Genomic DNA, 21,378 nt, shown 5'->3' with positions numbered 1-21,378 from the left:
CCAGGGGCTCCCACTGTTCCAGGGAAAACATACATCTTTGCCCTGAATCAGAGCAGGTGTGTCTGCCCCACCCCATATGATCACTTCCATTTACTGCCTGCCAACTGAGAAACTGCACTCCAGCACACCGAGAATGCTTCTCCCTAAGCCTCTCTCCATAAACACCCCACCCTTCCCCGTGGAACTGGGGGCAGGATCCACAGGCAGCAACCTCTCCCAGGTCCCCCCATGAGATCCCCATGAGTGCCCTGGGCTAAGAGACCCAGGAACTTGTTTTCGGCCACCTCTGGAATTCTACATCATTCCCAAATGGTCCAGAACCTCACTGGGAATATAAAGTGTTGGTTGCCTCTTGTTTCATTTTCTGCCTTTTCGGGCTTTAGCCAAAACTTAGGCACAAAACAGTCCCATTTTAAAATCCTATGACGCACAGAAACAATAATTTACAAAAGTACTTATGAAAATTACAAATGTGCACTAATTTACACAAATATAAAAAAGCCCTGAAGCACTTTTCTACTAAACTACTGACACTGAACACAGCAATTCCCATGATCTGTGATCCGGGGTGTATACCCCAAAGCAACACATATCCCCCCAAAACACCCAAAAGAAGTTTACCCTGGCAAGATTCATTGTAGTTCTCAAACTGGAATCTACTTCAAAGAGCAAAGACAGGTGTTCCTGTCATGATGCAGTGGAAAGAATCTGATTAGGAACCATGAGATTTCCGGTTTGATCCTTGGTCTCGCTTGGTGGGTTAAGGATCCAGCGTTGCCAAGAGTTGTGTAGGTCGCAGATGTGGCTCAGACCTGCTGTGGCTGTGGCATAGGCCAGCAGCTGTAGCTCCTGGCCTGGGAACCTCCATACACCGCAGCTGCAGCCCCCCAAAAAAGACCCCAAAAAAAAAGAGCAAGAACAATGGTAGAAGAGAAGACATACGGTGGTTTACTTGTCCATGGGAGTACCATGAGGCAAAGAAGACGGATAAACCACAGCCACACACAAAATGATTGGCGCTGACAAGTGCAATGCAGGGCAAAAAGAAGGCTAAGTGTCCATTGACAGATGCATGGGTTAAGAAATGTACAATAAAAAAAAAAAAAGGAGTTCCCAGTGTGCTCAGTGGTTAACGAATCCGACTAGGAACCATGAGGTTGCGGGTTCGGTCCCTGGCCTCACTCAGTGGGTTAAGGATCTGGCGTTGCTGTGAGCTATGGTGTAGGTTGCAGACTTGGCTTGGATCCTGCGTTGCTGTGGTTCTGGCGCAGGCCGGAGGCTACAGCTCCGATTAGACCCTTAGCCTGGGAACTTCCATATGCTGCAGGTGCAGCCCCAGAAAAGACCAAAAAAAAAAAAAAAAAAAAAGGAAAAGAACTGTAGGATAGAATGCTCCTCAGCCACAAAAAGGAATGAAATGATGCCATTTGCAGCAGTGTGGATGGACCTAGAGATTATTACACCAGGTGAAGTCAGACAGAGAAAGACAAACACCATATGATGTCACTTATATGGAATCTTTAAAAATGATACAAATGAACTTATTTACAAAGCAGAAATAGACCCACAGACATAGAAACAAACTTATGGTACCTAAGCGGAAGGGGCATGGAGGAATAAATTAGGAGTTTGGGATTAACAGATACATACTACTATACATAAAATAGGTAAACCACAGTACTGGATAGCATAGAAAACTATATTCAATATCTTGTAATAACCTATTTGGAAAAGAATCTGAAAAAGAATATACATACATGTGCATGTGTAACTGATTCACTTTGCTGTACACCTGAAACTAACCCAACACTGTAAATCAACTATACTTCATTTTTTTAAAAGGCTGGGAAGGGGACATCCAGTGTGTAGTTCCATCTATAAAAAGCTCAACAAACAGACAAAACTAATGTATGGTATTGGGAACCAGAGCAAAAGTAGTGATGGAGAGAAGTTACCTCGGGACCGCTGGGATGCTGGTGAGGTTCTGCTTTGATCTGGGAGCATGGTGTGTTTGCTTTATGAGACCACATCACAGTGCACAAGAGTGATGGGTACCCTTCTCCCTCCCCATGTGACACCTGAATAAACAAATTGCTTAAGAGGACAAGTCAGTTCCAGGCAGAGTGTATTACTAGCCGCTGTGAGACTTAAGAAACGAATGACCATAACCAAGCTGAGCCAGAGGGTGGAAGCCCAGCCAGGGCCTTTGATGAGGAGACTCTGTGCCCCGTCCCACACCTCTTCGGACCCTGCTTCCTGCAGAGCAGCCCCGCCGCCCCACTTCTGACGCCTTGATTTCTCCTGCTCCTTCTCATCACAGCATGTGTGCATCTTCTTGCATCTCCTTAAATGGCAATAGCCTTCATTCTTTGGCAGGGTGATAACAAGGAAGGCACATGGCATATTTTTTTTTAAGTCTGTATTTTTTTTAGAGCAGTTTCAGGTTCATAGCAAAATTGAGGGGAAGGTACAGTGATTTCCCATACACCCCCTTGTTTCCACCCATGAACAGCCTCCCCCTGTGTCAACATCTCCCATCAGAGGGGTACCTTTGTGACAATCGGTGGACCTACCTTGACACATTGTAATCACCCAAAGTCCGTAGTTTACATTAGAGTTGCTTTTCAGAATTGTAGGTTCTGTGGATTTAGAAAAATGTCTAATAACGTGTATCTGCCATTATGGCATCACATAGGGTCTATTCACTGGTCTAAAAATTCTCTGTACTCTGCCTGTTCACCCCTAAGTCTCTGCAAATGCCTGGCAACCACTGATCTTTTTACTGATTCCATTGTTTTGTCATTTAGCTGGAATTATATAGCGTGTAGCCTTTTCAGACTGGCTTCTTAGCAGCGTGTATTTAAGGTCCCCCCCCACCCCCATGCCTCTTGATGGCTTGCTGGACGGCTCGTTTCTTTTTAGCACTGAATTACATTCCATTGTCAGGATGGACCACAGTGTATCCATCCCTTCCCCTACTGAAGGACACCTTGGTTGCCTCCAAGTTTTGGCAATGACAAATAAAACTTGCGCTCTGTGTGCAAGTTTTGGTGTGGGAAGCATGGGATTTTAGAGACAGAAGATCTCACTTGGAGGCCCTGGTTTCTCCATGTGCTGGCTTGACTTCTTGAGCAGGTTGTAGAATTTTTCTAAGCCTTGGTTTCTTTCTCTGTAAAACGGAGATACGGTGCACACTGCGTGGGAGATGAAGTGGGTGCATTCTCTGCAGTGTAAGTGACTAGGCCTTCACTGTGACGAGGCTTCACTTTTAGATGGGGAGTTGGACCGGAGCTCAGGGTCATCTGGCAAGTGGACAGAGGCCTCTGGTCACTCATCAGTGTCGCCTGTCCCTGCAGTGGCACACCGTGTGAACGCCACTGCCAGCTGGTCTTGCTCATCTCTGGGCATCATCTCGGGCTTCTCCAGCCTGTCTTCACTCCAGGGCTTCTCAGTCCCTCGCTTCTATCCTCCAAGAGAGATGGAGCAACATGGGGAAATGGATTGCCATTGCTTGCCGCTCTCGACAGGAAGAAAGGCACGGCTGCTCTCTCCTGCAGCCCGTGCACTTTTTTTCAGCTGATGATTAATAGAGTTCACTCTAGGCACAGTCAAGCCCATGGAACAGTAGATAAATAACAGGCAGAGTTTAAGAAGATGCATGTTCTTCGAGTTAATAATTTTAACAGCCGGAGAAACACTCTGGTTCTCATGGTAACGGGGACCTGTGATTTGGTCTCTAATTTGAAAGCCTCAGACTAATGTGTACAGATAGCTACCCTACAGAAACTTCTTTCTTTCCCTTAATTGGAGCATTCTTAATGAAGCAATGATATGATGCAATTTGGAGAAACAATGTCAAATAGACTAATTTGCTCTAAATATGTCAATGAAATGCATCCTTGCAAGCATTCTCTAAGATGATGTGGAGCGTTTATTGTACTTGCTTCAGAGCTTTAATATAAACCTGTATTCCTTGCAAAACAATTTCCGAAGACTACATGTGTCATTTGCTCCTGAATGCCCAGACAGTTTCATTCAGGTGACCATAGTCCTTTGATAAGGATTTAGAAAGTTCCTTTGCTACAGTTAACTTAATGTCTGAGATGGCATTTCAGGGAGAGTGGACAGAAAACATCACCCTTTTTCTAGATAACAGGGATGCAAAAGTCTCTTCTTGAAAGAGTCTTGGAGATTCCCTAGATATAAACTAAGCCAAGCAAATAGAACCTTAAGAGTTGGAAATGGAAGGAGGCTAATTTTTGGAGGTCAGTGGGCTATTCAGCCCTCTGACTCCCTGGCCAGCTGCCTCCTGCTTAATGGGTTTCTGGGTGGTAAGGAAATGTGTGGTGCCCTCCTGTATTTGCACCTGTCACTTCCCTCCACACATGCACGGCACGCCAACCACTTCCCTCCCTGGGGTGATCCGACTGCCCTTTGATCACACCAAAAACATCTTCCTCTGTTGTCTCTTTGCTCCTCTTTTCAGGCGTTTGAAAGCGTGACAACGCCTTCACTGAGCTTGTTACCTGGCTCACAGCTGTGGGAAGCTGCCTTCAATCACGCACACCTCCCCACACTGCACTGTCTTCATTTCCCTGACGGCAACGTGCCTGTGTGCCTTTGGTGTATGCTGTGGTCACAGTCAAGGCCAGGTTTCTGGGCACGGGTTCTGCATGATAGCAAAGGCTATGAAGGTGGAGATTGCCCTGGAAACTTGACAGTTGTTGCTCTGTTGAAATTTTCTTTTTCCTTGTGAATCTCTTGTCTGGTACCACTGATGGCATGCTGGAAAAGTGAGGTTCTGGGAACTCTTGGAAAACAAATTCCGACCCCTGCAACACACATACACAAAACCTCCCAAGCTGTAAGTCAGCTGAACCATGCGTACAAGGCTTTACAAAGGATGTTAAATCATGAACAGGGAACAGAGCGAGTCACAGGAAGCTGAAAGCCTGGCTTATGACAGTTTGCATCCCAAGCCTCCAGGGTCCTCCATATCCTTGAAAAATCTCAGAAAATCCCAGGTCCCCCCCACTTCTTAGGAAGAAGATAAGGCCCAGATATTCCTACCCTCCCACCTTTCTCTCCTCTCTTCTCTTGGGTCCTCGCCACCCCGTCTGGAGGGGGAACTCCCTGTGCACCTGCCAGTCTCATCTCCTCATAGCCAAAGTTTAACTTCAGGCCAGGAGGGCTGCTGTCCCAAGCCTTCCCCAGCCGGTGCCCAGCCTCATGTCTTCCCAGGCTGTGCAAACAGCTTACAAACACCTGTGGAGAGTTATTTAAAAAAAAAAAAAAAAAAGGTAAAAGTCCAAATTGGCAATTAAAAGGCAAAATCATAACCCATTGAAAAGCTAAATCACCATGGTTTGGGGTCTTCTATTATATCGCTTTAGCCATAAGAATATATTCACAACATCTTGGTGTGACTATTCAAGAGAAACTAGGCTTAAACAGTTGGATGAGAAATGACTTTCTTTCTGCCATAGGCTTATACCATGTATACCTATATTGGGGTACCATGCATAATTTGGGGGCTAGAAAAACAATGTCCCTATGTGTGTGACCATTGGTCATGCGACTATGCAAATTTCTCATTCAAGTTGATCTTTTTTTTTTTTGTCTTTCTGCCATTTCTTGGGCCACTCCTGCGGCACATGGAGGTTCCCAGAATAGGGGTCTAATTGGAGCTGTAGCTGCCAGCCTACGCCAGAGCCACAGCAGCGCGGGATCCGAGCCACATCTGCGACCTACACCACAGCTCACGGCAACGCTGGATCGTTAACCCACTGAGCAAGGGCAGGGATCGAACCCGCAACCTCATGGTTCCTAGTCGGATTTGTTAACCACTGTGCCACGACGGGAACTCCCGATCTTTTAAAATAATAATAGAGGGAGTTCCCATTGTGTCTCAGCGGATTAAGAACGTGACTAGTATCCATGAGGATGTGAGTTCAATCCCTGGCCTTACTCAGTAGGTTAAGGATCCGGCATTGCCACAAGCTTCAGCATAGGTGGCAGAAGTGGCTCAAATCCCACATTTCTGTGGCTGTAGCTCGGCGTCAGCTGCAGCTCCAATTTGACCACTAGCCTGGGAACTTCCATGTGCCACAGGTGCAGCCCTAAAAAAAGAAAAAAATAATATTAGTAGGATTTACTTACCATCCATCACCATACAAAGAAGGAAGGGAGGAAGGAATGAAATATAGTCAATTGTCATAAACCCTCCAAGCATTTTCCAGCTGAGGGTAGAGACCCCCAGCCCTGCGCAGGCGCATGTTTTGTTGTTTTAAGGTAGACGCCTCCCTGCTCTGTTTTCTAGGCTAAAACAACGAACCCCACTGGAGTCGCCAGAACATTTGGCCCATCAGGCTGCTCGTTCCTGTCACGCACTTGCTCTTTGACGGTTCTGTCAAATCTTTTGTAGATGTAATTGGTTATAGTTTCCATGTCCTCAGAGCTGCTAAGCTAGCAGTTTAATTTATCCTAATTCAGAACCTAATTGTCTTGCACTGCTGGCTAATTAAATGTTCAAAGAAGTGATAAATTAGGCAGGTTGATCATTACAGCACAAGTAATTAGCCAGTTGATCTGAAGCCAGCCAGGTTTTCAGGACAAGGCTTGGAAGGGGCGCCATGCGAGCAGTCAGACCAGCCTGTCACACTGATTTGTGCTAAGGGGGATCAGCTGTAAGGTTTTGGGCTCGGCATGCCAACCATGGGGAGGTGACTTGCCTTTCGAGACTACACATTTGCCCAAGTCTTGGGTTGGGTGACCTGCAGATTAAGCCACATTAGCCCCCAGTGGGTCCCCAGGGACATGTCAGCAGCCATTCGGGGGCGGCCTGGAACAGAACAGAGATCTGCTGAAAGGGTTGGGCACAGACCTGAGGCAGGTGGGGTTGACTAAAAATTAGAAGCAGATTTCCAGACAAGAGCTGGGTCATATGCTTGAAGGAAGACCCAGCAAACGTGGCCCGAGGTTTCGGGTTCACGCAAATGTTTGCTGAAAACAGCGTGACTAGAGCTGAATGGCAATGAACGCCAGACTGAGGCAGGCCAAAATCTCCCTGGCTGGGCTGGGCAGTGGTCAAGGCAAAACAGATGTGAAAAGGCAGAAACGACCTTTAGGATGTTCCCACTGGGACCTGTTGTGACGAACACTGGCTGTCATCGGCTGTGTGGTAGAGGGGTGAGTGACCTGGTGTCCTCCATGGCAGATGGCTTGCAGGATGGATTATCTTGACTTTGAAAAAGCAAAGCCTTTGTAGAGGTCTGAGGAGTAAGCAGGGATGGTTCTAGTTTTTCTGGCATTGGCATAGGCGTCTCCTGTGAAACAAGTCAAGTTTGAAAAACAAGTTCTGTCTCACAGACACACACATGAGGCTGGGACGTCCCAGCAGGCTCTGCCTGGCTCCTAAGTGCTGAGTTCCTTCCTCTACTCAACCTGGCATCTCCAGAGTAGCTGTTCCTCACAGCGCCCCCTGCTGTAAGCTGAGGATCCCCTCACTCCTGAAACTACTGTCTACTCAAAGCGTGGATGCCACAGATTGCCCTGCTAGCTTGGAGCAGTGCCGTCCACTAGAAATGAAAGGGGAGCCACAGCATGTGTGATAGAAAGTTTTCTAGTAGCCTCGTTAACAAAAAACTTGAAAAGGGGGGAAATTAGCTTTAATGATATATGTTTTGAAACCAGTATATCTAAAATACTATCATTTCCAGTAAATTTGTAACCAGATTTTCAAAAATCATTAAGATACACACATTCCTTATGTCTTTTGATTTTTAGGGACTCACCCGAGGCCTATGGAAGTTCCCAAGCTAGAGGTCAAATCAGAGCTATAGCTGCCAGCCTACGCCACAGCAATGCAGGATCAAACCCACATCCTCATGGATACTAGTGAGGTTCATTTCTGCTGCTGCACAATGGGAACTCCACATTATGTAACCCGAAGTCTCCAAAATCCAGGGTGTATTTTGTATTAACAGGACATGTCAGTATGGACTAGTCCCATTTCTAGGATTCAGTGGTCACTGCTGCTGGTGGCTCCCATATTGGACAGTGCAGCTCTGGAGCAGTGGGAAGCTTATTTCACAGGATGTGTCAGAGCACATAATCTCCCCCACTTCCTGCTCAAATATGTACAACTCCAATCCCTGAAACCTGTGAATCTCTTCCATGTTCCGTTACATGGCAGAGGGAAGTTAAGGTTGCTAATGAGCCGGCCTTGAGATGGGGAGATTTTCCTGAATTACCCAAGGAGGCCCCACGTGGTCCTAATGGCCCTTAGATATAGAAGAGGGAGGCAGAAGAGTCAGTAGCAGAGTGATGAGATGCGATGAAGACCCTGCTGGCCACGGGTGAGTTTAAAGACGGGAGGAAGAGGTCACAAGCCAATAAGCATGGACAGCTTCTAGAAGCTGGAAAAGGCAAGAACACAGACACTTCTTCTCTCCAGCCTCCACCAGGAACACAGCCCTACCCACCCTTGATCTTAACCCCATGAGGTCCATTCTGGACTTCTGACCTCCAGAAATGAAGACAATCCATGTGTGTTAACTTAACTCACTAAGTGTGTGACAGTTTGTTCCAGGAGCCATAAATAACCCATAGGGGTCCAAGAGCAAATACCTTAATCTTGGACAGCAGATGTCTCTCTCTTCCTAAGAGCCGTAGGACTGTGGTCTGCTCTCTGTGTTCAGTTTTCTGGTTAAGTCAGAATTGGGCTTCCTGTGGTGGTTCTTTAAACAGGATTATACTGAAATAATAACAATAATAATAATAATGGCGATCCCAGCTCACGTTGCTTCCAGTCATCTTTCCACCTCCGTCTCGGCCACCTCCAGGAACACAGCTTATCTCTGCTGGTCCCCTTCCAGAGTCCATTATGCCACAGTCTGGAAGTTGTGTCTGAGAACACATAGATTACACATCATCTTTTTTTCTCTCTCTCTTTTTAGGGCCACAGCCACAGCATATGGAAGTTCCCAGGCTAGGGGTCCAGTCGGAGCTGCAGCTGCTGGCCTTCACCATAGCCATAGACACAGCCACACAGGATCTGAGCCACGTCTGCAACATACACCACAGTGCACGCCAGTGCCGGATCCTTAACCCACTGAACAAGGCCAGGGATTGAACCCACATCCTCATGAATACCAGGTGGGTTTGTAACACGCCTGAGCCACAATGGGAACTGCCAAATCATCTTTTCACATATAAAGATACAGAGAAACTTTTGGTTACCACAGTGTAGCTTAGGAAGGATCTTGTTTTTAAATAGAAGCAATATTTTGATAAGCGTACCGTGGGTAAAAGTTGGACCCCTGCAAAAGGGCAAGGGGTGTAGCCTGGCTCTCAGACTTCAGGAAAAGAGGTAAAATTGTTCCAACATGAGACCAGGAGAGATTTGGCTTTGCTCTTGCTGCACAGAGCCAGGAAACTGTTAAAATCCTGTGTCGTACAGGATGAGACTTTTCCTCATGAGTACAAGTATGCAGCAAACTTACTAACCCCACAGAGATTGGGTGGGAGTAGGTTTGTGAGTTTTAAAAAAAAAGAAGGAGTTCCCGTCGTGGCGCAATGGTTAACGAATCCGACTAGGAACCATGAGGTTGCGGGTTCGGTCCCTGCGCTTGCTCAGTGGGTTGATGATCCGTCGTTGCCATGACCTGTGGCGTAGGTTGCAGACGCGGCTCGGATCCCGCGTTGCTGTGGCTCTGGCGTAGGCTGGTGGCTACAGCTCCAATTGGACCCCTAGCCTGGGAACCTCCATATGCCGCGGGAGCGGCCCAAGAAATAGCAAAAAGACAAAAAAAAAAAAAAAAAAAAAGGTAAAACAGTTAAAGAGGGTGAATTCAACATGGGCTGGTACAGTTTGAAGCAGAGACTGCTCATAAGGATGCTGCTCCATACGGCAGGAAGACCTCAACTGCCAGTGCTAGAAGGATCCAGCAGGTGTAGCCCGGTGGGTGTGTCGGTCACCGGTGGCTCCCCATCGCAGGTGGCTCCAAGATGCACTCAGGGTGGCCTAGCGTCAGTGGTGGAACTGAAGTGATGCCACCCAGTTTCTCCAGCAGCCATAAGTCCCCTTCCAACCTCCCCGCAGGTCCTCTGCATTCACATCTCCCCACCTCTGCTCCTGTCTCCCCGACCCAGGATGCCCTCTTCCTCCCTCCCAGCTCTCCTCGTCACTCAGTTCCTTGCAGACCGACCCAGCCTCCAGAAAACATGTCTCTAAAGAACTCCCTTCAGTGCAACACCTCCTTTTATATTCATGAGCAGGTCAGAGTTAGCAAAACACCATATTGGGCTCCTTTCTAACTAATTGCCGGGCTGGCTGCAGAAGCATCACCTGGGGAGCTTACTAAATATAAAGATGCCAGGACTGCACCCCAGGATACTCTGAGCAGAGAATCTATATTTGTAATAAGCTCCCAGGCAGCTCCGGTGCCAGCCAGCTTCGGAAGCCTCTCCTTTCCCAGGGACAAAGACACAGGGCAAGGCTCCCTGCGTTTGTTCTAAAGATGAGGGTACCCACAGCTCCAGCTCAGCGCCCCTCAAACAGAGTTCCCTTTAAAGTCCCAAGCGATTCCACAGCTGGGGTCTTCAGTCACACCCCACCAGCAGGTGGTGGCTCCCCCCCTGCCCCCGTCCCCCGCCTTCCCAGATAAGCCTCCCTTTGACTGGCACAGGAGCTTGGTGGTTCAAAGATCACGCACAGAGGATCAGAGAACCTCACAACCAAGCCGTCAGTTCTTTCATCGTCACCTCCTTGGAGATCATTTGATTGGCAGGTCTGCTCCAGGCCACAGTCCCCCATGGAAAGGTATTTATGATTTCTGGCTTCTAACACCATGAGGCAGTGGACCATGGAGCAGCCTTCCGAGCAGGATGATCTGACTTCTAAGCGTTATGACAAGCTGGGTGTTAGAGCTGTTCAGGTGGCCCTGACCTCACAGCCCCCATGGGGGCCCTTGCAGCTGCCATGGCCCCTCCTCCAGCAATGTGGACTGGGCAAGGCTGACAAATCACATATCCTTGAGGCCACGCTCCCCTCCTGGTGGGTTCCCCAGGACTCCAAGAGGCACACAGCCCCACCCTGGAAAGTTCCACGCACCTCTGCAGGCCAGAGCAGGACTCTCTGTGATGCTGCTGGACCCACCAGGCCCACAGCCCGTGCCGGGACAGGCAGATGGCTCAGGGGCCTGGGGGTCCACTCCTGCAGCCCTTCACCATGCCACGTCCTGGCTGGGAACTACCTGCAGAGGACACTGATGATCTCCAGAGCACCCAGCAAATGACGACCGGGATGAAAAACATTTCATCTGGAAATTAAGCCAAATGAAAAACATTTGAGGTCTTGCTTGTTCTCCTTCATTTTTAAAAATCGACGTATAGCTGACTTAGAATGTTGTGTTAGTTTCTGAGGTCCAGCAGTGGGATTCTGTTTGGTAAATAGATAATATGTATTATATGTAAATGTCTATATATATTCTTGTTCATATTCTTGTCCATTATAGGCTATAACATGATATTGAATAGAGTTCCCTGTGCTCTACAGTAGGACCTTGTTGTTTATTTCATATGTAGTAGTTTGTATCTGCTAATCCCAAACTCCTCATTTATCCCTCCCTCTCCTTTCCCCTTGGGCAACCCTGACCCTTCAGTTTTTAGCAAAGGTCAAAGTAGCAAAGGGGCCTGGGGAAGGTCTGAGGCAGAGACAGCGGTCTGGGCATATTTGCTTCCTGGAGCTTCAGTAACCAAGAACCAAAGAGCACAAATTTATTCTCTCAGCATTCTAGAGACTCGAAGCTCAAAATCAAAGTGTTAGCAGCGCCATGCTCCCTCCGAAGGCGCTAGAAGAAGATCCATCCCCAGATGTCCCTCAGCCGGTGGCTGCCTCACTCCAGTCTCTGCCTCCATCTGATAGGTCACTCTTTCTGTGTCTCTCATCAGACATGTTCTTCTTCCGTGAAGACACCAGGCGTTGGATGTGGGGCCCACCCTGCTCCAGTATGGCCTCATCTTAACTCATTGCATCGGCCTCATTTCCAAGTGAGGTCACATGCTGAGCTACTGGGGGTTAAGACATAATTCAAGCAAGAACACTGAGCCCTGATAGATTTGTTCAGACATCTGAGGCGTTGTCTTGAAAGAGGGGTTAAGACTTACTCAGCGCAGCTCCAGAGGGAAAATGAGAGCTTGTGGGCGCGGTGGAGAGAGTCGGTTGTGGCTGATCCAGAAGGTGAACCCTGGGGATAGCTGTGCCACCACGGAAGGGCAGCATTGCTTTTTCTATGGTTCATATGCATGAGCCCTTTTAATTTTTGCAACAGCCTGTGATGTACATGTTATTATTTTCCACTTTTTACTTATAAGGCAATGGAAGCCCAGAGAGGTTGAGTAATTTGCCCAGGATTACATAGCTGTTGAGTGGTCGAACCGAGTTTTGAACCCACTGTCTATGACTTCCCGATCTGTGTCCTAACCTCTAGGCCACACTGTCTCTCACTAGCAGGCTTCACACGATACCAGGGATGTGACCACATGACGCAGGCTGCTCTAGAAGTGGGAGGTAGGGTGTCCGTTTAGCCATTCGAATAATAGGTGTCAGAGTCTGTGCTGGATCAATACAATACTGACCAAGACTTACCTGGTTCCTGTCCCCAAGGGTGTCAACATACTTGTTTGAGCAACTACATCATGCCAGATGTTGTCCTAAGTAAAGAGACTGAACTTTATTGCTCTATCAAGTCCTGGAACATGTTTAGTTTAATATTTCAATTGATGTCCACATATATTCCTGCTCCTCAAGAGATTATGTGATGTGTGTGCGTGTGTGTGAGAGAGAGAGAGGGTTTTTTCTTTCTCCTTCAATGCCAGATGCTCTGGGGGGTCTTTCTCCCAGTGCCAGATCCCCAGGCATGGGGACTTGATGTGGGGCTCAGCACTCTCACTCCTGTAGGTGAGTCTCTGTCATACAGCACCTTTCCAGCCCATGGGCTTCCCACCAGGGAGGTATGGGGTTGCTGATATCAGGTAATCGCCCCTCCCACCTCTTGAGATGGCCTTCTCCTTGTCTTCTGGAGTAGGATATCTTTTTGAAAGTTTCCAGTCCATTTGGTTGAAGGTTGTTCAGCATTTGGTTGTAATTTTGTTGTTTTTATGAGAGAAAGTGAGCTCCAGTCCTTCTGTTCTGCCGTCTTAATCCCTAGATCCATTATGAAAAGATGTCCAAAAAAGGTTGTGTCTTTTTACCTCTGGCCTGATGGGTTTGCGTTTCTTAATGTCATCATGCCCCACCTAAGGACAGGGACATGAGAGGGCCAGAGTCCACCTGCTCGAGGGCTGACATTGCCACACAAGGGTCGCCACTCTCTCTAGACTCAGAGAAGACAGCTGCAAGGCAAGGAGAGGGGAGGAGAAAAATGTGGCCAGCTCAGTTACTCAGGCCACAGTGAAGTCACCAAGCAATACCCCCCAGCTGTCCATCCTCCCTATGAGCGCACTCCTTTCCTGAGTGTTCTGTTCACCCTAAGTGAAGGGAGGAAAAAACGAGAGACAGGTTGGGCAGGGGGAACTCCAGAGAGGACATGCGGAAGCTCTGCAGAAAGGAGTTCCCGCTGTGGCTCAGCGAAAATGAGCCTGACTAGTAACCATGAGGATATGGGTTCAGTCCCTGGCCTTGCTCAATGGGTTAAGGATCCGGTATTGCCATGAGCTGTGCTGTGGGTCACAGACAGGGCTCGGATCCTGCATTGCTGTGGCTGTGGTATAGGCTGGCACTGCATCTCCAATTCGACCCCTAGCCTGGGAACCTCCATATGCCTCAAGTGCAGCCCTAAAATGCAAAAAAAAAAAAAAAAGAAAGAAAGAAAGAAAAAAAGAAGCTCTGTGGAAGTTCATACAGCAGACAACACACCTGAAAGAGGCAGGCAGCTGCCCCAGTGCCCTGCCCCAGCCCCCGCGTAGAGCCACCCTCCATCATTCCTAAGCCTGTAGCAATCCAAGATAAAAACCAGCACAGTGTGTTTAGTGTGGGCCCTCCTAAAATATAAGAAAAAGGGAGGACAGACACTTAATGAGAAAAAGGCAGGTGAAGAATAATTACAGGAATAATTCAGAAAACAATTCAGGAAATGAGGAATTTTCAGAGTCTATTAGAAATCGTGTAGAATCTATACTCTCTGGGAAGGGGTGCGGCTCTTCCAGCCCTGAGCTGGCTGGGCAGCCCTGCACATGCACCAACACAGTAGACTTCTATGTGGTTCCATAAAGAACCCCTTGAGGGTCTCCATGGCCCAGCCAGCCCTCATGCCTGGAATTCCATCCCTGGGGGTGTTCTTCAATAAAGGTCAATGTCATCTCATGATTTACTAAATATTTTATACCCGTTATCTCCTAGGAGACTCAAAAACATTTGATGGACGGTCACATCAAATCTTGCATTTTACAGATGAAGAAACAGCATGACTCAGTCATCACCCAGAGTCTGTAGGTGGCAGCAAGTGGATGTTGCTGTGTAACAAATAACTCTCAGCCTTAGCTGCATAAAACAGTGATGATCAATCTATCATTCTTTCTCATGGTTCTGCTGATGGTCTGGGCCCAGTTGAGTGGTTCTCACCCAGAGCCTCCCCAGGATGGCAGTAAAACTGTGGCCAGGCTGGGTCATCTGAAGGCTGCCTCACTCACATCAGATGCCTAAGCTTGGGAAGATCTGGAGCTGGGAATAGACAGGGTTCCTCATCTCTGTGTCTCTCTGTCTCTGTCTCATTGCTTTACATGGTCTCTTCCCCGTGGAGGCTTCGGAGTAGCTCTGCCTCTCACAGAATAGCTCAGGACTTCAAAGCAAGGAGCCAGAGAAAACAGAGCAAAAGATGCCTGACCCTGACCTGCTAACTCAGCCTTTGTTTTTTGTTTTTGTTTTTGTATTTTAAGGCTGCACCCATAGCATATGGAAGGTCCCAGGCCAGGGGTCAAATTGGAGCTACAGCTGCCAGCCTACACCACAGCCACAGCAACTCGGGATCCAAGCCATGTCTGTGACCTACACCACAGCTCACAGCAACGCCAGATCCTTAACCCCCGAGCGATGCCGGGGATTGAACCCGAGTCCTCATGGATCCTATTCGGGTTCATTACCACTGGGCCGCAGTGGGAACGCCCCACATTTTCTTTTTAATTGAGCTAATAATTTCACTCCTGTCCTCTGGGTTGAGCCACACCAGCTATAACCTGACCATGTGTACCTGAGTGGAGATTGATTGGTACCATAGTAGGAAGAACCACAGAATTAGCACAGGAGGGGCAGGTTCCTGCTCTGCTGTCTACTTGCTGTGTGTCTCTGAGCAAGCCACCCAGCTTCTCTGAACTGCTTTTATCTTACATAAAATGGGGGACTTGCCTTCCTTGAGGTCAGTATGTTAAATGAACATGTCAGAAAAGCGTCCCTAACTGTGGGGCCGGCATGCAGGAAGTGATCCATAAAAGCAGTCTGAATCTGATCTTAATTAATTTTATGCTAACTCTGACCCCTCTGTCTTGCAGTCTTCTTTGGTCACCCCTCATGCATTTGGACTGACAGATACAGAGAACAAACTGGTAGTTACCCCTGGGGAGACGGAAGGGGGAGGGGCAGGAGAGGGGTAGAGGATTAAGGAGATAGCTAATCTTAGGTGCAGAATAAGCTACAAGGATATATTGTACCACACAGGGAAGACAGTCGGTATTTTATAACTATAAATGGAGCGTAACTTTTAAAAATTGTGACTCACGATAGTGTACATCAACTGTGCTTCAGTTTTTTTTTTTAAAAAGAATGCTTTGATTGTGGAGGTGATCATTCTCGTGCAATATTTGCAAGGTAGGTACTTAAAAGTGCAGATGAGAAATGGCAACTCACTGCCCCAGAGCAGTAACCCTTTCTCAACATTCCGTGTTTCCCGTCCATGCTCACTCATGCATGCGTCGGTGTGCCTGTGTCCAGATGTGCAGGCATGCCTGTACAGGGGGGTGTGGGCATGTGGTCCGGATGTATCCTCATTTGCCTGCTGCTTTGTGTTCCTGTCATGCGCCCTCATTGTGACCCTCTTCCTATGTCACTAAGTAGTCATTAAAAACCTGATTTTTTTTTTAATGTATGCCCAGGCCTCAGTTGAACCGACTGTTCTCCTATGGTTGAACATTTCATTTCCCTCTTATTTTCTCTCCTAGTTTATTAATAATACAGAAATGTGAATAGGCTTATTCATATATCTTGGTCCACTCACCTCTCTGATTATTTTCTCAAGACGGATTCCTCCATGTTAAATCACTGTGTCAAGGACATAAACAATTTAAAAGACCATTATGTGTATGGCCAGAAAGCTTTATAGAATTGGTATCAATTTATATTCCCATCCGGTGTTTGGAGAATTCCAGTCTCACCATACATGGCCCCGCATTATTATCTATAACATATTGATTCATCCATTTGATAAGCAAAAGAACTATCTTTTGTGTTGCTATAATTCTTTTCTTTTGAAATTAATGTCTTGAAATAATCGTGGATTCACATGTAGTTTTAAGAAGTAGCACCAAGCAACCCCAAGTACCCTTTCTTCCCATGCTAGCCAATGATAACATCTTACAAAACTATAATGTAAGTTATATCAAGACTGCTGTTGGAGTTCCCATTGTGGCCTAGTGGAAATGAACCTGACTAGCATCCATGAGGACACAGGTTCCATCCTTGTCCTCGCTTAGTGGGTTAAGGATCCAGCGTTGCTGTGATCTGTGGTGTAAGTCGAAGACATGGCTTATATCTCACATGGCTGTGGCTGTGGTGTAGGCTGGCAGCTATAGCTTTGATTTAACTTCTAGCCTGGGAACCTCCATATGCAGCGGGTGTGGTCCTAAAAAGACAGGAAAAAAAAGAAGTGCTATTGATAAAGTCAAGATACAGAACAGGATTCTCTAGAGATTTAGCCAAGTTGTTAGCTGTACTGAGAGGCTGTTCATCTTTATTGCTGAGTGGTAATCCATGGGATGGATGTACCATAGATTGTGTCAATATCCACCACTGAATGACATCTGGGTTGTTTCTAGTTTGGATTGTTTGAATACAGCTGCTGTGAACACTTGTGTACAGGTTTTTGTGTAAACGTCAATTTCCATTTCTCTGGGATAAATGCCCAGTAGTACAATTGCTAGGTCACGCATTAGTTGTGTTTATAGTTTTTGAAGAAAGCAGCTTAACTCTTCTCCAAAGTGGCTGGACCATTGCTTTAATTTTTCATCCTTTTGCTTATTCATTAGGTTGGACAATTGTGATACCTTTTTTTTTTTTAATTGTATATATCTATCCTTTTTACATTTCTCCTTGGAGATATGTATTTCTTAGTTTTGACATTTGAAGAATGTTATGTAAATAGAAGCATGCAGCACATAAACTTTTAAGTATGTGCTGCATGATTTTTTTCCCCTAAGTGCAATGCCCTTGTGCCCCATCCAGGTTTCTGTGTGGCGACAATTCCTTTTTTATTGCTGCATAGTATTCCGTTGTGCCAGTGTGTGTTTATTCATTCACTCCCTGAAGGACACTGGGATGGTTCCCAGTTTGGGGCTATTACAAATAAAGCTGCTATGAGCATGCATGTGAAGGTTTTTGTGTGAGCCTAAGTTTTTATTTTTTATTTCTGTGTGATTAATGCCCAAGGGTGTCATTGCTGGGCTGTATGGTAAGTGTACATTTAGTTTCATTTAAAAACTGCCAAAAACTTTCCAAAGTGGTTGTGCCATCTTGTTAACCACCAGCAATGTATGAGCAATCCAGGGTCTCTACAGCCTCCCCAGCATTTGCTATGATTATTTTTTATCTTAGCTCTTCTAGTGAGTGTGTGGCGATCTCTAGTTGTTCAAACTCTGTTTTTCCAGATAAACTTTAAAATTATGATCCAAAAGTTCCCCCATGAAAAACCCATTTTATTTTTCTTGGATTTTGTTTAAATATGCCTTAAGAACAATTTACATTTTAAAAATACATAGTCTTCTTGGAATTCCTGTCGTGGCGCAGCAGAAACGAATCCAACTAGGAACCATGAGGTTGCGGGTTCGATCCCTGGCCTCTCAGTGGGTTAAGGACCCGGCGTTGCCATGAGCTATAGTGTAGTTTGCAGACATGGCTCAGATCCCAAGTTGCTGTGGCTGTGGTGTAGGCCAGCAGCTGTAGCTCTGATTTGACCCCCAGCCTGGGAACCTCCCTATGCCACAGGTGCAGCCCCCCACCCACCAAAAAAAAGATAAAAATAAATAGTCTTCTAATCAAGGAATATCTTCTCTCTCTCCATTCTTTTGTTCATGTTTTTCTGAGTAAGGTTTTATATTTCCCTGCGTAGAGGCCTTTTGTTTATTATATTTATTACTATGTTTTTCTTTGTTCTATTCTGTCTTGTTTCATTTTTGCAACTTTCCTGAATACGATTTTTCTCCCTATATCTTTAAGCATATTGATAGAATGTGGTAAATATATCTACTTTTTGTTTGTCTTTTATTCAGTCACTTGACTGAACTCTATTATTATTATTATTTGTCTTTTTAAGGTCACGCCTGCAACATATGGAGGTTACCAGGCTAGGGGTCGAATTGGAGCTGAAGCCTCTAGCCTACACCATAGCCACAGCAATGTTAGGTCCAAGCCTTGTCTGCAACCTACACCACAGCTCACGGCAACACCAGATCCTTAACCCACTGAATGAGGCCAGGGATTGGACCTGCGTCCTCATGGATGCTAGTCAGATTCGTTTCCGCTGAGCCACGATGGGAACTCCTGAACTCTGTTAATTGTAATAGGTTTATAGGTTGTCTATATACACAAATCCATGTAATGAAATAAAATGATCTAATGGTCAATATTTATTAAGCATTTGGAATGGGTCAGCTAGGGATTGCACTTTACAAGCATTGTTTCACTTAAATCCATCTGTCAGCTTAAAGGCTCTTTGGCTAGGAGTTCCCGTTGTGGCGCAGCAGAAATGAATCCAACTAGGAACTATGAGGTTGCGGGTTTGATCTCTGGCCTCGCTCAGCAGGTTAAGGATCCAGTGTTGCTGTGAGCTGCTGAGCTGCGGTGTTGGTCGTGGACGCGACTCCTATCCTGTGTTGCTATGGCTGTGGCCTAGGCTGGCAGCTGTAGCTCCAATTTGACCCCTAGCCTGGAAACCTCCATATGCCGGTGGTGAGGCCCTAAAAAAGCAATTAAAAAAAAAGGCTCATCGGCTAGATGTGCCTCTTGAATTGATTGGGCCAAGAGTTGGCATCTGCTCTTAATTGTAATCCTAGGCTGTTGCAGCATGCGAGCATATTCACACTGGGCAAGTAGTCAGACTGAGAGCCCCCTCCGAATAACCACACCCTAGATGGGAAGGTCACACATGAATATATGCAGGAAAGGAAGGCAAAATAAAGCTCCACTGGAATGGAGAAGTAGGGGGGAAGCTAGGGTTTTGCTGGGCAAACATAAAGGACAGGGTTTTATATAGACAACCTGTGACGCTCCATCCTCACCTTTGCAGACACAACAGACCAATTAGGGAAAGCAGGTAAATTCTAGTCCAAACCTCCCCCCAAGCCTCCTTGCCCAGAAGGGAACGTTCTGATTTCCTGAGTTGAGCATTTGAACACTTCTTGAGTTGAAACGCAAGTTTGTTTATTTACAGTCTTTCTTGTTTAAAAATGTAAGTATGTACAAGTGCACATTTAAACTCTCACTTCTGCTTTAACCACATTCCATCCAAGTTGATAGGCATTGTTGCACTGCCATGAATTTTTAAATGGCCTGTAATTATGGTACTGATTTCCTCTTTGACTCAAAAACTTATTACAGTTTTTGTTTTAATTTCCAAGGAAGTGGGTATTTTAAGCATTTATAATCATTACTGTTATTATTTGCTTTGTGATCAGAAATATGAACCCTGCAATTTCTGCTTTTCGAAATTTATTAGTTTTCCTCAAGGCCGCGGTATATGGCCAGTTCTTTCATAGATGCTTAGTAAGGAGGTGGAATTGAAAAGGTTTATAGAAACATAGAGATGTGGTACAAATAGAAAGATGGATATAGATACTAGTTCACCCAATGTAATTATTTTGCTCTCTTAATGTTTAATCATTGAAACACATTGATGCTTAAGGAATTGTATTTTCTTTCATACTAAACATTTTATGGTAATTTTTTCATATTTCTAATGGTTGTCTTTTTTAAATTACTCAATGAATTTTAATACATTTAGTTGTACAACAATCATCACAGCCAATTTTGTAGCATTTCCATCCCAAACCCTCAGCACATCCCCCACCCCTAACCTGTCTCATTTGGAAGCCATAAGTTTTTCAAAGTCTGTGAGTCAGTATCTGTTCTGCAAAGAAGTTCATTGTGTCCTTTTTTAAGATTCCACATGTCAATGATAGCATATGATGTTGGTATCTCACTGTCTGACTTAGCATGACAATTTCTAGGTCCATCCATGTTGCTGCAAATACCGTTATTTCTTTCCTTTTAATGGCTGAGTAATATCCATTGTATATATGGTACCACATCTTGATCCACTCCTCTGTCAATGGACATTTAGGTTGTTTCCATGTCTTGGCTGTTGTATATAGTGCTGCAATGAACATTGGAATACATGTGTCTTTTCGAGTTATGGTTTTCTCTGGATAGATGCCCAGGAGTGGGATTGCTGGTCAAATGGTAATTCTACTTTTAGTTTTCTGAGGACTCTCTATACTGTTTTCTACAGTGGTTGCACCAATTTACATTCCCACCAACAGTGTAATAGGGTTCCTTTTTCTCCACACCCTCTCCAGCACTTATTGTTGGTAGAGTTTTCAATGATGGCCATTCTGGCCTGTGTAAGGTGGTAGATCATCGTGGTTTTGATTTGCATTTCGCTAATAATGAGTGATGTTGAACATCTTTTCATGTGTTTTTTTGGCCATCTTATGTCTTCTTTGGAGAACTGTCTGTTTAGATCTTCTGCCCATTTTTTGATGGGGTTGTTTGTTTTTTTTGGTATGGAGCTGCAGAAGGTGTTTATAAATTTTGGAGATTAATCCCTTGTTAGTTGATTCATTTGCAGATATTTTCTCCCATTCTGTGGGTTGTCTTTTCATTTTGTTTAGGGTCTCCTTTGCTGTGCAGAAACTTCTAAGTTTAATTAAGTCCCATTTGTTTATTTTGTTTTTATTGTCATTACTCTAGGAGGTGGATCTGAGAAGATGTTGCTGTCATTTATGTCCGAGAGTGTTTGGCCTATGTTTTCCTCTAAGAGTTTTATAGTATCTGGTCTTATCTAGGTTTTTAATCCATTTTGAGTTTATTTTTGTGTATGGTGTTAAGTGTTCTAA

General features: G+C 45.7%; 2 long non-coding RNA genes across 4 annotated transcripts in view; one reads left to right on the top strand and one right to left on the bottom strand.

Annotated features, from left to right (window-relative positions):
• The window catches only part of LOC102157493, a 92,042-nt gene that overhangs the window by 56,745 nt on the left and 13,919 nt on the right, over positions 1-21,378 (top strand). The gene's annotated exons all lie outside the window — the stretch shown is intronic.
• Positions 1,769-21,378, bottom strand: part of LOC102157744 — a 313,512-nt gene continuing 293,902 nt past the window's right edge. The window contains exons 7-9 of the long non-coding RNA XR_002342332.1: positions 7,122-8,755; positions 5,079-5,265; positions 1,769-4,832 (exon numbers count right to left, since the gene is read on the bottom strand). This is a non-coding gene — a long non-coding RNA (uncharacterized LOC102157744). The remainder of the gene's footprint in view (positions 4,833-5,078; positions 5,266-7,121; positions 8,756-21,378) is intronic.

The sequence above is a fragment of the Sus scrofa genome, chromosome 3 (genome assembly GCF_000003025.6).
Source record: "Sus scrofa isolate TJ Tabasco breed Duroc chromosome 3, Sscrofa11.1, whole genome shotgun sequence".
Lineage (NCBI taxonomy): Eukaryota > Metazoa > Chordata > Mammalia > Artiodactyla > Suidae > Sus > Sus scrofa.
This window is presented reverse-complemented; position numbering and strand designations above follow the sequence as displayed.